The 11,358-nt window shown below is 38.8% G+C and overlaps 1 long non-coding RNA gene across 7 annotated transcripts in view; it reads left to right on the forward strand.

Moving 5' to 3' along the window:
- The window catches only part of LOC118610786, a 36,827-nt gene extending 25,918 nt beyond the window's left edge, over positions 1–10,909 (forward strand). The window contains exons 4-7 of one of the 7 annotated variants that reach the window (XR_004954073.1): positions 540–1,946; positions 2,143–2,220; positions 2,783–7,886; positions 9,656–10,909. This is a non-coding gene — a long non-coding RNA (uncharacterized LOC118610786). Of the gene's footprint in view, positions 1–539; positions 7,887–9,655 lie in introns of all 7 variants that reach the window. The other 6 variants (XR_004954074.1, XR_004954072.1, XR_004954075.1 and 3 more) reach the window with 6 other exon arrangements.
- The last annotated feature ends 449 nt before the right edge of the window (positions 10,910–11,358 follow it).

Here is an 11,358-nt window from a genome sequence, read left to right on the forward strand (position 1 = left end):
AAGTTATAAATTAAAAAATAAATGCAACAGAATTACATTATGATTCATTACTTGACACTTATTTATTGCTTTAAAGGATATCAAGAATGCAGAATTGGATTAATCATAATATTGATTCATAAGGCACTCTAATCATTTATATACAAAATAATATAATCATAGATCTTTTTATGTTATTTATGTTCTTCTATTTATGTGTTAATAATTTATAGTAAGCCAACAAATACCCATAAATTTACTATTTAACCCAACAACAAAAGCATTATAAATAATCTACATGGTCTTCTCTATTCAGTTAATCAACTAGAAAAATACGGAATTTAATAATTTCTCAATACTGTCTAATTTCCTGTTTTGTTACTGAAGGAAGAGTAGTACTTCCTGTTCTGTTAGAGATAAGATCTTGGTGGCTTTGTGAAAAGTGAAAAGAAACAAACTAGATAAAATCATCCTACTCCCTAACTTGTTATACTCATTTGGAGGCAAACATAACCCACTTATATGACCGTCTGCTTGATTTCTTCTTTTTGCTCCTCCAGATGAACTCTCCATTATTCTTTACTTTCTACTGCGTTTTACAAATTTCACCTTCACGGGCCATGTTAATGATCTTTCTTATCCTCTGGTTGCTGTTTGGGAGCAGTTGACAGAAGCATCAGCAGGAAACTGGAAAGTGGGAGGAGACTAAGGTCAGAATTTCCTTCTGAACAGGTAACCTTATATTGGCTGTATCTTCCCCCAGTGACCAATATACAGTGCCATCTATCTCATAGCCAGAACGCCAATGTCCAGAAATGAAGAGGTGGAGGTGGAATCAGCCATTCTTTTACACCAATTAACCCACTGGAGGAATTTGTTTCTTTTTGCCCAGGACCCTGGATCCACAGGTTTGAGAACTCTATTGCCCAGGGAAGGAATGCTTTTATCAGGTGACACAGTCCTAGTTCCTTCAAAATTCAATTTCCATTGGCCAAAAGCAGATGGAAATCAGAGAGCAAAGATGCCCATTAGGGTAATGTATAGGGTTTCACCTCCTGGGACACAGAGCAGGGTAGAGAAATGTGGAGAGTGGATCTTGAGGGGAAAGCTGAAGTCATTCAGTGAAGTTTACACATTTTGCCCCTCAGCATCCACTCTTGTCCTCTGCTGGGTAAGAAATCAGTGTCCCTAAAGTAGGGGACACACAGAATCCTAATTGAAAGACTATCTTCTTACTTTTAGGTGAAGATCACATGAGGCTGATTTTTCTAGCAGCCTTCTGAGAAAGATAGAGGATCACCTCCTCAGGCAATAAAAGTGCCAAACAACTTTGGGGAAGGAAACCTCGGTAGTATGCAACAATAGGTGCAATTTTGCTTGTGAAAATCTCATTACTGCATCTGCATCTGAACAAAAGAGAAGATAGAAAGTCATAGTGCAGTGCTAATAAGAAGACTATTTTTGCCACTATCTGTAATACTTCCTATTTGTGCTGCCTGGGAAAAAGGAGAGAGAGATACAAGTCAGATAAGCTACCCTGAGAGCTCAAAGCGTTAACTCAGTCTCTAACTTGGCAGACAGGATCAGCTGGAGTTGAGAAAGAAAACAAGATTTTGCTTTGTAAAAGAAACAAAAGTTTTCAGAAAAGAGGGGAGAAAAAGTGCTCAAAACAGAGCCCATTACAGGGCTTTGTCTTTAAGACTCAATAATATGCAGAGCTATTTTTAATATTATAAAACATGAAGTCTTTTTAAAAATAAACTTTAAAGTAAAATTCAAAAATAATCAAAGTTTTCTATTACACAATTAGGGACTACAAGAGCGACCAAAAAAATATTCACAATCCCAGTGTTGGGAGGAGACCACTCCAAAGTTGTTCCCTTTCCTCTACTCCAGGCTACCTCTCTGAACCCATTCATGGGGCTGAAAAAAAATGAATAAACAAAACAGACAACATGGATTTCCAGGTAGGCCTAGCAATATTTTGAGTTACGTTTTTTTACAAGATGACTCCTTTATAACAGACTTCGCTTTTCCTACAGTACTAATATTTTCACTATGAAAATAGTAATTTTGAAGATTTTCTTAGACTTTATTCAGCATTAATTAGATAACGTAATGCTACTTCTATTATACAGACTAATTTTGTCTCACTCATTTCAGGTATGAAAGAAAATAAGTTGAGCCAAAATTATCAGGATATTTTGGGCATCCATCTAGACAAAATCCCCCACCCAATAGGTAATGTGAATGCCTCAATAATAATCAAAATATCAATCTCACTTCAATAGACATTAATTGAGCCCCTATTGCATTTAATGCTATACATTCTAACAATATCCTAATGTTTCCACGAATCAACAACATGACTAACCATTTAATTGGCAAATGCTTACTTAGGACAGGTCTGGTGTGTGTGGCCAAAGTGTCCCTGATGAAGCTCACTTTAGCCAAAAGGAGACAGGAAGGAGGAGTAAATAACTTTAAATTTAGACTTGTTTCTCCCCTAATGGGACTTGTTTACTCCATGTACAAAGCCACTGTCCTTCGCAGCTATGTGTAAGTCAAAACTACAGGGAATCATGGTTGAAAACTTCAATTCAAACTGATACGGGATAACTATTTATGAGTTTCTTCGTATTTAGTTAATCTCTCTTCAACTAAACTATAACAGTCAGCCGCCATACTCTGATAGATGTGGTGTAAGCCCTGAACATACAAAAGTATATGTACGTGTTGTGTGTGTATGTTACTGTACGTATATGTATGCTGGTTGTTATTTTGTTTTGTTTTTTTTTATTAGCTAACATTTACTGACCTCTCACAATGTGCCAAGCATGGGACAAACCCTTATTATGCATCATCTCAAGAACCTTTACAACAACCCATAAGGTAACTAAGGGGATCTTTATTCTGTAAGTGAGGAACTGGGCTAGAAAAGTTTTTGGCCTTGCCACACCATTAGTGTCAGAGCCCAGGTCAGACCTGGATTTCTGTGATACAGGAGACCTAGATTCTAACCACTTTGCTATACTAAATGTGTAGCCAGATAATTTTTGAACTATTAAAGAATCAGAAAGTATAAGAGCTATTTGAGAAGACATATCTAAGCATCATTTGTCCCTCAACTCTTTGTACCAGAGCAAATCTACTTTTATATGTTTTATGTAAATAAGATTGTATATGAAGAAAGCAAAGATAATATTTGTCTTGGCAAAACAATAACAAACTGTGAATCATGAGTTGAGCTATGTGTAACCAGAATTCATGAGAAATTTATAAACATAAGATATATTTAAATTGGGGATGGTCATTTTTATGCTTGATGGCAGTCCATTAGCAGAAAAAAAGCTCTACAGAAGCAACCTCTAGCCTTGACAGAGCATGTGAGATTTGTAATTTCTGCTGTGCCCAATGCCTGGCTCAGAGGAGTCAATGAAACATTTATTGTTGGATGAATGGAATCTAAAGCCAGAAAATGACCTACTCTTCAAACTCCAATCCAAAGTAGACTTTCACTTGGTTTCAATAAGTGGCAGTGTTTATAAGTTTGGTGCAAAATCAAATATCCCCACAACAGGGCATGCATTTTATATATTACTTTAGTCTGTTTTGCCTGTGGTTAGATCATGGTGTGTTTGTTATATTTTAACCTCCAGGAAAGTGAATAACATTTAATCTAATAACTATTTTTCCAAAGGAAATAGATAGATCAAAAAAAAAACTTCAATGTACATTGACTAGTACAAAAGAAGTCACAGAAATAATGTGGTATATATATCTTGGAAGAAAATAAAATAGAGTGAGTGGGGGTTGACCCAGATAAATAAATATGAGTGCCAGGAGAGAGCCTGTTGGGAAGAGAGGAAATCATAGAAAAGATGAGGCTGATCATTTGTACATATTTATTCAAAGCTTCCTCTTCAAAAAATATAGAATTTGGAAACTCTACATGAAGTCACCCATGTGAAAACTGTATAAAAGAACATAGGTGGTAACTGGGGTTTCCAAGTTCATAATAATGAGTGAAGAATCAGTGACCATGTATCGAATGATATGTCCCTAATGTCTGCTACCGTACACCTACCAGAAGGCACAATAGTAGGTGGTCATGTCTTGTTTCTCTACATTGTGAATGGTGAGGGTAGACAGAAGTTTCAGGTATCTTGTGTACCTCAAATTTTCCCATCGTAATGCCTGATTCCATTTGACAGTACTGTCAGATGAAATGTGCAGTAGGTGCTGCATGGCTTACCAGGTCTTTCTCGTTACCAATATACAAATGTTGTAAAAATTGTTACACCAAATAATATACATTCCAGATAAGCTGACAGCTTTTTGTAAAGTTGAAGTTGTTATAGGTGAACTGCACCATACATCCACACTGGGGGCAGAAAAGGAAGGAGGAGAGTAAATGAGCCAAAACCTTAGAACTTTTTTTTAATAACAAAATTAGAGAATATCTGTCATAGGGAATTGGGGGAGGAAGACAACTTACAAGGCCCAAGGACTACCAGAGTTAATTTTTAGAACTCTGACATTATGTCTGAATGAACTGCACTCTGCTCTAAGGTAGCCTGGAACCATGCTGAGAAATTTCAGACCATCATAGCTTGGCTGAGTCAACCAGGTCAGACCTCCCATGGGTGCAGTGAACAGGGATCGTATACCTCATTGTGAAGGAGTGTCCTCACCAACTGTTAGCACACCCATTCTCTGTGAAGGCAGTAGTGCAAGGTCTTTCACCTTAGATCATACCACATAGTACAGAAGCCTCTTTAGAACTCTGAGAAAGACTCATTTTTCCAAACAGTATTCATTAAGTTCTCATTATATGCAAGGCATTATTCTAAGTTCTTTGCATGTAATAAAGATGCAATGATATGACATCTAATCATGGTGAGCTCTCAAATGATCTTGGTCTTCTCTCTTTTCTCCCACTGCCTTTCACAAAATAAATCCTTAATAATCCCAGCGAGTTGTCAAGACAGAGATGGTGGGAAAATCAGAAAGTGGTCTGGGCTGCGTCATGCATCATTGGGCCCACAGAAAAGTTCTGCTACCAGCTTGAGAGACATTGGTTCATTAATCTGTTTACCAGCATAGAGTGGTACTGGCCACCTTCAGGGGCCTGAATACTCCATTCCAGTTTCTTTGCTTATGTTTAAGGTTCAGGTATATGTCCTCTCCCTTAGCTATATGAACAATATATCTCTACTGAACTCCAGCTTCTCCTCTGTGAAACGGATTCCTCTTGCTGGGTTGTTTTTTGTCTGTTTTTCTTTCTCTAACCCACGACATTTTATCTGTTCTAAGGTATTTTTACAGATAGCTCTTCCCCAAACCACCAAAAGTTGCCATTTTTCAAGTTTTTCTTTCCACTTTACCTGTTCTGCCTGAGTGATTACTTACCCACTCTTGGCTTTTCTCACCCTGCAGGTGAAGGGAGACAGGGATAATAGGAGGGAATTACAGATTCATCGCCACTCCATGCCTTTCTCCTGAGCTCTACATGCACATAGCCAGCTGACTACTGAGCATCTTCAACGATGTGTGACATAGGACCTCAAACTAACTTCGTACATAGCCCAGAATGAACTCATTCCCTGCCTCCAATGTATCCCTTCTTTCTATTTCAGTGAAGGGCATTGGTACCTACTTTGTCTAATCCAGGAACCTTAATGTCAGCTTCAATTTTTCCTTCCAATTAATTTATCACATTTTAATTCCTGTGGATTCTGCCTCTAATATTTCCTGCTTCCACACTACTCATCTCAATGCCTTTAACCTTGGCCACTCCTACTTAATTTAGCTAAAACAACAGGATTCATCTGATCAAGACTGGTCTCCCTGCTTAAAATTCTTCTCCCTGCTACACCCTTGGTCTGAGTTCTTAGGCTATGAGTCTCTCTGTGATGTGGCCATCACCTCCCTGACTTTTTCATCTTCAGCCACTTTCTACCTAGATTCTATGATCCAGTTCTACAGTTTAACTTGAACTTTTTCCTATCTGTACTGCTGTGTATTCCACTTTTCCTAGCTAACTCCTGTTTATCATTTTAGGTTCAGCTCAGGTACTGTCTCCTCTGGAAAGCTTTCTTTACCCAGGGAGTCAGAGATGGACATGCCTTCAAGTACTTTCTAGTAATGTAACTGTGTGCTTCCCTCTCTCATAGCACTTCCTGCCCGAGCTGTGGCCTACATACTCATTGTTCTCTTACTAGACACTGGTAAGAGTTCCTAGGAGAGTGAGTTTATGCATGCCTTATTTATCTTTTATTCCCAGGTGTTTGTTGAATGAATGTAAAAGCAAAGGAATGAGTAGATGAATGGACATTGATGTATTTCTTGTTAGTGTGAGGGCAATGAAACGTCATACTCTAAAATATAATTTTTAAAAAGTTGCCAAGTAATGGACACTTACTGAATGCCTTAAACGTGTTAAGCACTTTGTAGTCGTTTTCATATTTAGTTCCATAAATTCAGTTTCTTTAACTCTATAAATAACATTTATGGGGTCCTTGTAAAAGTAGATGCAATGCCCGTGCTTTTTGTATATTTCTCTCCTTCAGTTTTCTCATATCCAGTTTGAATAAAATCAGACCTACTTTATTGAAGAGTAAACAAGTTAACCCAGGAAGAGTGTTTAGAACAGTGCCTGGCACAGAGCAAGCCCACAAAAATGAAAGCAATTACTATTACACACTGTCATGCTGCTCTTAGTTAACACGCCCTTAGATGCTGAATCCTTCCTTTAAGAAACAGACTAGCCAGAATACTTCCAAAAGCAAGTGACAGTGAGAGTGAAATAACTTGAGACCAATTTTTTTTTAAAGAAATAAATGTTTAAGAATCTGACAGTGATTATCTTGAAGAAGAAATCACTCAAGAAAGATATACCCTTTGTCTCTAACTATCCTTCTGTGGGATTGTCATGCAGAAAAGAGCTTGTCTGACATCCAGAGGTTGAAACTAAAATCAAGTGGAATAATTAAGAGAGAGAGAGGTTTTGGGCACTGTTGTTTTTTTCTGTTTTTGAGATGAGAAAACTGACATCTAGAAGGGTTGAGAACTCATTCAAGGTCAAAGAGTTCATAAATTATAAAGCAGGTGTCAGCGAGAGGTGAAGATAGGGGTTTAGGGTGAAGGTTCACAGCAGAGGCATGGGCTGGGCTCTGCTGGGGGAATGTGAATGATATTCTGTAAGGAAATGAATGAAGAGCTAGTTCTTCCTATTGGCCACACCCCTCATTGTCATCAGTTTACAGAATTCACTCACCTGTAGAGTCAGGCACTGTGATGGGTGCAAGAAAAGGAAAGTGTTTGGTTTTATTGGACAATGGGGAAGACAAAATGAAGGAACAACTCAAAAACAGAGCAAAGTAAGTAAGTTTTAGCCCCTTCTACCCTCACCCTTTTGGTAGGTGTGTGTGGAGAGTGGGTAGGTGGGCTCTTCCAGAAGCAAGGCATGTCAAGGAGATAGGAAAGTTAAGGAATCTGAGGGACCAATTTCCTTAAAATCATTTAGATTTTACTTTTGTTAATAATTTTACTGAAGCTATTAAGCTATACATAAACTTTGAATTTTCAATTGAAATGGCATTTAAATTCAGTTTTGATATCAAAGAGCTTTTTTTCCTTCTCCACATGTAACAGCAGAGGAGTTTTCTGTTGGAGCTGGAAGATCAATAACACAAGTTTTCTTTTCTTCCTTTTTCCTTCTTTTTAAGAAATTGACTGACTTTCTAAGAAGGTAGTGAATATAGTGATATATGATTTGTATAATTTTGCTTCAATACAAAATCATAGTTACATAATTTTAGCAGTTCAATCATCTCATTTTACAGGTGAGAGAACAGAGATCTACCCAGTCCCATTATGCAGTGACATTGGATGAGAGGTAGAAGGTAGAGGCCTAATGCTTTATCCAGGGTTGACTGCAGCACACCACCATGAGGATTATTATCTACCAACACGAATCTGAGTGGCAGAGATGCCAATGAATGAGGGCACCGAGAAGTTGGCAATATTTTTCCTGTGCTTCTAATGGCTGGCTCCCATGCTGCAAAATGATAACTATGGGTGGGGCAATAACTTAAAAACTGGGGTCAGGAGTTGACTTCCAATTTCAATTTTCAACCATTTTGTGGTAAATCTCCAGGGAATCTTTCACCTTTGAAATTATTGGCACGCTATTTTATTTGTGCATTTTTCAAGGGAGATGGTCAGATTCTTAAACCGACAGTCTATAACAGTGCTGTCCAACAGAAGTAAATGCGAGTCACCAATTCCAGCCACAAATTAAAATTTTCTAGCTGTTGCATAAAAAAGAAACATGTAAAATTGATTTTAGTACTATTTTTATTTAATCCAAGAGATTAAAAATATATCATTTCAACATGCAATCAATATAAAAATTTCTAGATATTTCACTCTTTTATACTAAATCTTCAAAATACAATTAGTATTTTACATATGCTGCCCCCCTCAGTTTCCTCTATCAGACTAGCTACATTTCAAGTGCTTAGTAGCCACATGTGGCTAGTGGCTGCTGGAATGAGTAGCACAGACTCTCCTCCAAATGCCTAAAAAAGGTGAACTGGATGATCCTTAAAAAGGTCCCTTCTGTCTAGACAGCTCCCTGGGTCTTTGCCTACCTGTATCCTAGTGGCTCTTTAGTCTTATCCGGTTATCTACAGAGCTCCTGCTGAGGGATGGTCCAGGAGAGTCCCAAGGGACACAGAGGCACGAAAGTTACCAGTCCTGGGTATACCAGGGAGTCTGTGCTTTTTGCGCTGGTGGCGATAGCAATGGAAGTAGCTGACTGTGGTGTGCGCCACACACCGTAGGATGGCCCAGCTCCCGGAACGCGCAACCACAGAGGCAGATTGTTCCAGCCTGACTGCTGCCCCGCCGCCTGCGAGGGAGATAGCATAGCGGTGCAGCTGGGGCAGCCAGAAGGCCCACAACCTCCCCTGCGCCACCCGTGCTAGGGAAGGGGGCACTTACGGTGAAACCGGCGCGCTCACAAGAGGGCAAGGTGGCCCAGCCTGGCTCTGCAGCCTGCGCGTGGAGAGAAACCCAGAGGGACCTGCGGCTCCAACTGCAGGAAGAAGGCCTGCTTTGGTGGGTGGTAGAGACCAGGTTAGGGTCAGAGACGCTGCTTCCCAAGGTGGCTCAAGAAGGTAACTGTGGAGAGAAGTAGGGGAAGGAGGGATGGATTGGCCTGAGAGAGAAGTGGCAGGACTCTAACCACAGGTGAAGGGAATGAGGATAAATAGTGAGCGTTCTGAGAAACTCTTAAAAAATTGTCAGTGGAATAACAACAGCAATAGTAGCCATGCTTGATAAGACATTCACTTCACTTTAGCCTGGCACTAACTGATTTATGCTAACTATTTTATTACATGCTGAAAATAACCCTGTGAGATAAATTTTAACATCCTCAGTTTACAAATGGGGAAAGCAGGGCCGGTGTTTTAAATCACTTTTCCAAGACTACATGCCTAAGGAGAACTAGGTGGGGAAATGAAGCCAAGTTTGGCTGGACATATCTTATGCTTCATTTAGTCACTTAATACTAATAGAGCAATGAGTATGCTGCTGATTCGGGAGGCAGGGACAGTCATGGACCAATGATTCCTGCCTAAAACACACATCCACCTGTCTGAGCCAGGAGTGGAACATTTCGCCCAGAAATCCTAGCAGAAGACTACAAACGCCCCCAGATAAGATGATAGCTGTGTAATCTTGGGCAAGTTGTTTCATCACCTTTTCCTTGTGTGTATAAAGAGGCTTCATGGGATTGCATGGAGAAAAACAGGATAAGGTGAGTAAAGCATGTAGCCCAATCCCACACACAGAGAAAATCCTTAGAACATGGTGGAGGAAACTGGACTGGCTGTATGAGATGACTTTTTGGGTTCACATAAAGTGTAAATTATAGAGAATGATACAGTTTTGGAGAATCAGGGGGGTGTGTGTGTGGCCAATGGAAGAAGCTTAAATTGAACCCATGGCAGCAATGGCCAGGGGCAGGCCAAGTCATCCTGTTTCACCAGCATATCCTCAGAAATGGTAGGGCATTGTGAAGGATCACCTGAGAAATGTATCTGAAATGAAGCTTTGAGGAATAGATACAGCTTTGAGTTTCAACTGAACTGAAGGTTTCTTTTCAGTTATGGTAATTATTCCCAGGGTCTCCTTGGATAGTTATGCTAATTATTTATTCCATTTATACTCAGATGTCCCTGAAGAGAAGGCGATGGGAATGACCAAGAAAGGGGGGTTTGGCTTGGGGAAGTTGTGGATCCTTCACTACCACATCAGTTCCTGACCTCCTTTTTTATAACACGCACACACACACACACACACACACATGCACACTCACTAACAAAAACACTGAAAATTTGACATACTTATCAATAAGCCATATTTAAGGCTGAAGTATCCTAACATGTAAGCTTTGGGATTGTACCAAGTTGGTCGTGTGTTGGCCAAATAAAAAGCTAATGGACTACTTTACAAAAAGGTTATTTTGTCATTTATACCTTCTGCAGATTCCCAGCCCAGCTGTGATAAAATGTTAAGTGGAAAAGAAAGTGACTTTGCAAAACAAGTGGACAAAGCCTCAAGATAGACAGTGAAAAATTTGGGTGGTGAGAAATTGGGTGAACTGCTCTTTATATATTTTTCTCTATTTTGTAAATTTTCATCATTAACAAAATATTATTTTGGGGGACAAAAATCCACAACCATCTGTTTTATAAAAATAAATTTTATTTCATGATGTCAGCATTAAAAACTATATTTCTCTCAACTGTAATAACACGGATTTGAACTGCATGGGTCCCCTTATATGTGGATTGTTTTCAACAAATAGTGTAAATATGTTTTATTTTCCTTATGATTTTCTTAATAATATTCTCTTTTCTCACCTAACTTTATTGTATATAATATTTATAATATACGAAAGATGTGTTAATTGACTGTTTATATTATTGGTAAGGCTTCCAGTCAATAGTAGTTTTGGGGATATCAATAGTTATATGAGGATTTTCAACTTCGAGGTGAGTTGGTGCCACAAACCCCCATGTTGTATAACCATTTTTATTCAATTTCAGCTCAAATTAAAGTCTAAAACAATTGTTGGCAATAACTAACCATAGAGTTTAATAAAGTCTGCTCCAAATCTTCAACCAGATACTCTTTTTGGTATGTCAAATGACAAATCTAAAATAATTTAGTAATAAGTTTGATGTCGTCTACAGGAAGTCAATCCATGGATTGGGAGAGTAAAGTGCCTCTGAAGCCAGTGGAGCACTGTTCTCAAGTGATGTTTGGGTAAAAGAGGTTTTACAGAGCATTAGAAGAGGCAAT

This window comes from Rousettus aegyptiacus, unplaced genomic scaffold (genome assembly GCF_014176215.1).
Source record: "Rousettus aegyptiacus isolate mRouAeg1 unplaced genomic scaffold, mRouAeg1.p scaffold_m13_p_13, whole genome shotgun sequence".
Classification (NCBI taxonomy): domain Eukaryota; kingdom Metazoa; phylum Chordata; class Mammalia; order Chiroptera; family Pteropodidae; genus Rousettus; species Rousettus aegyptiacus.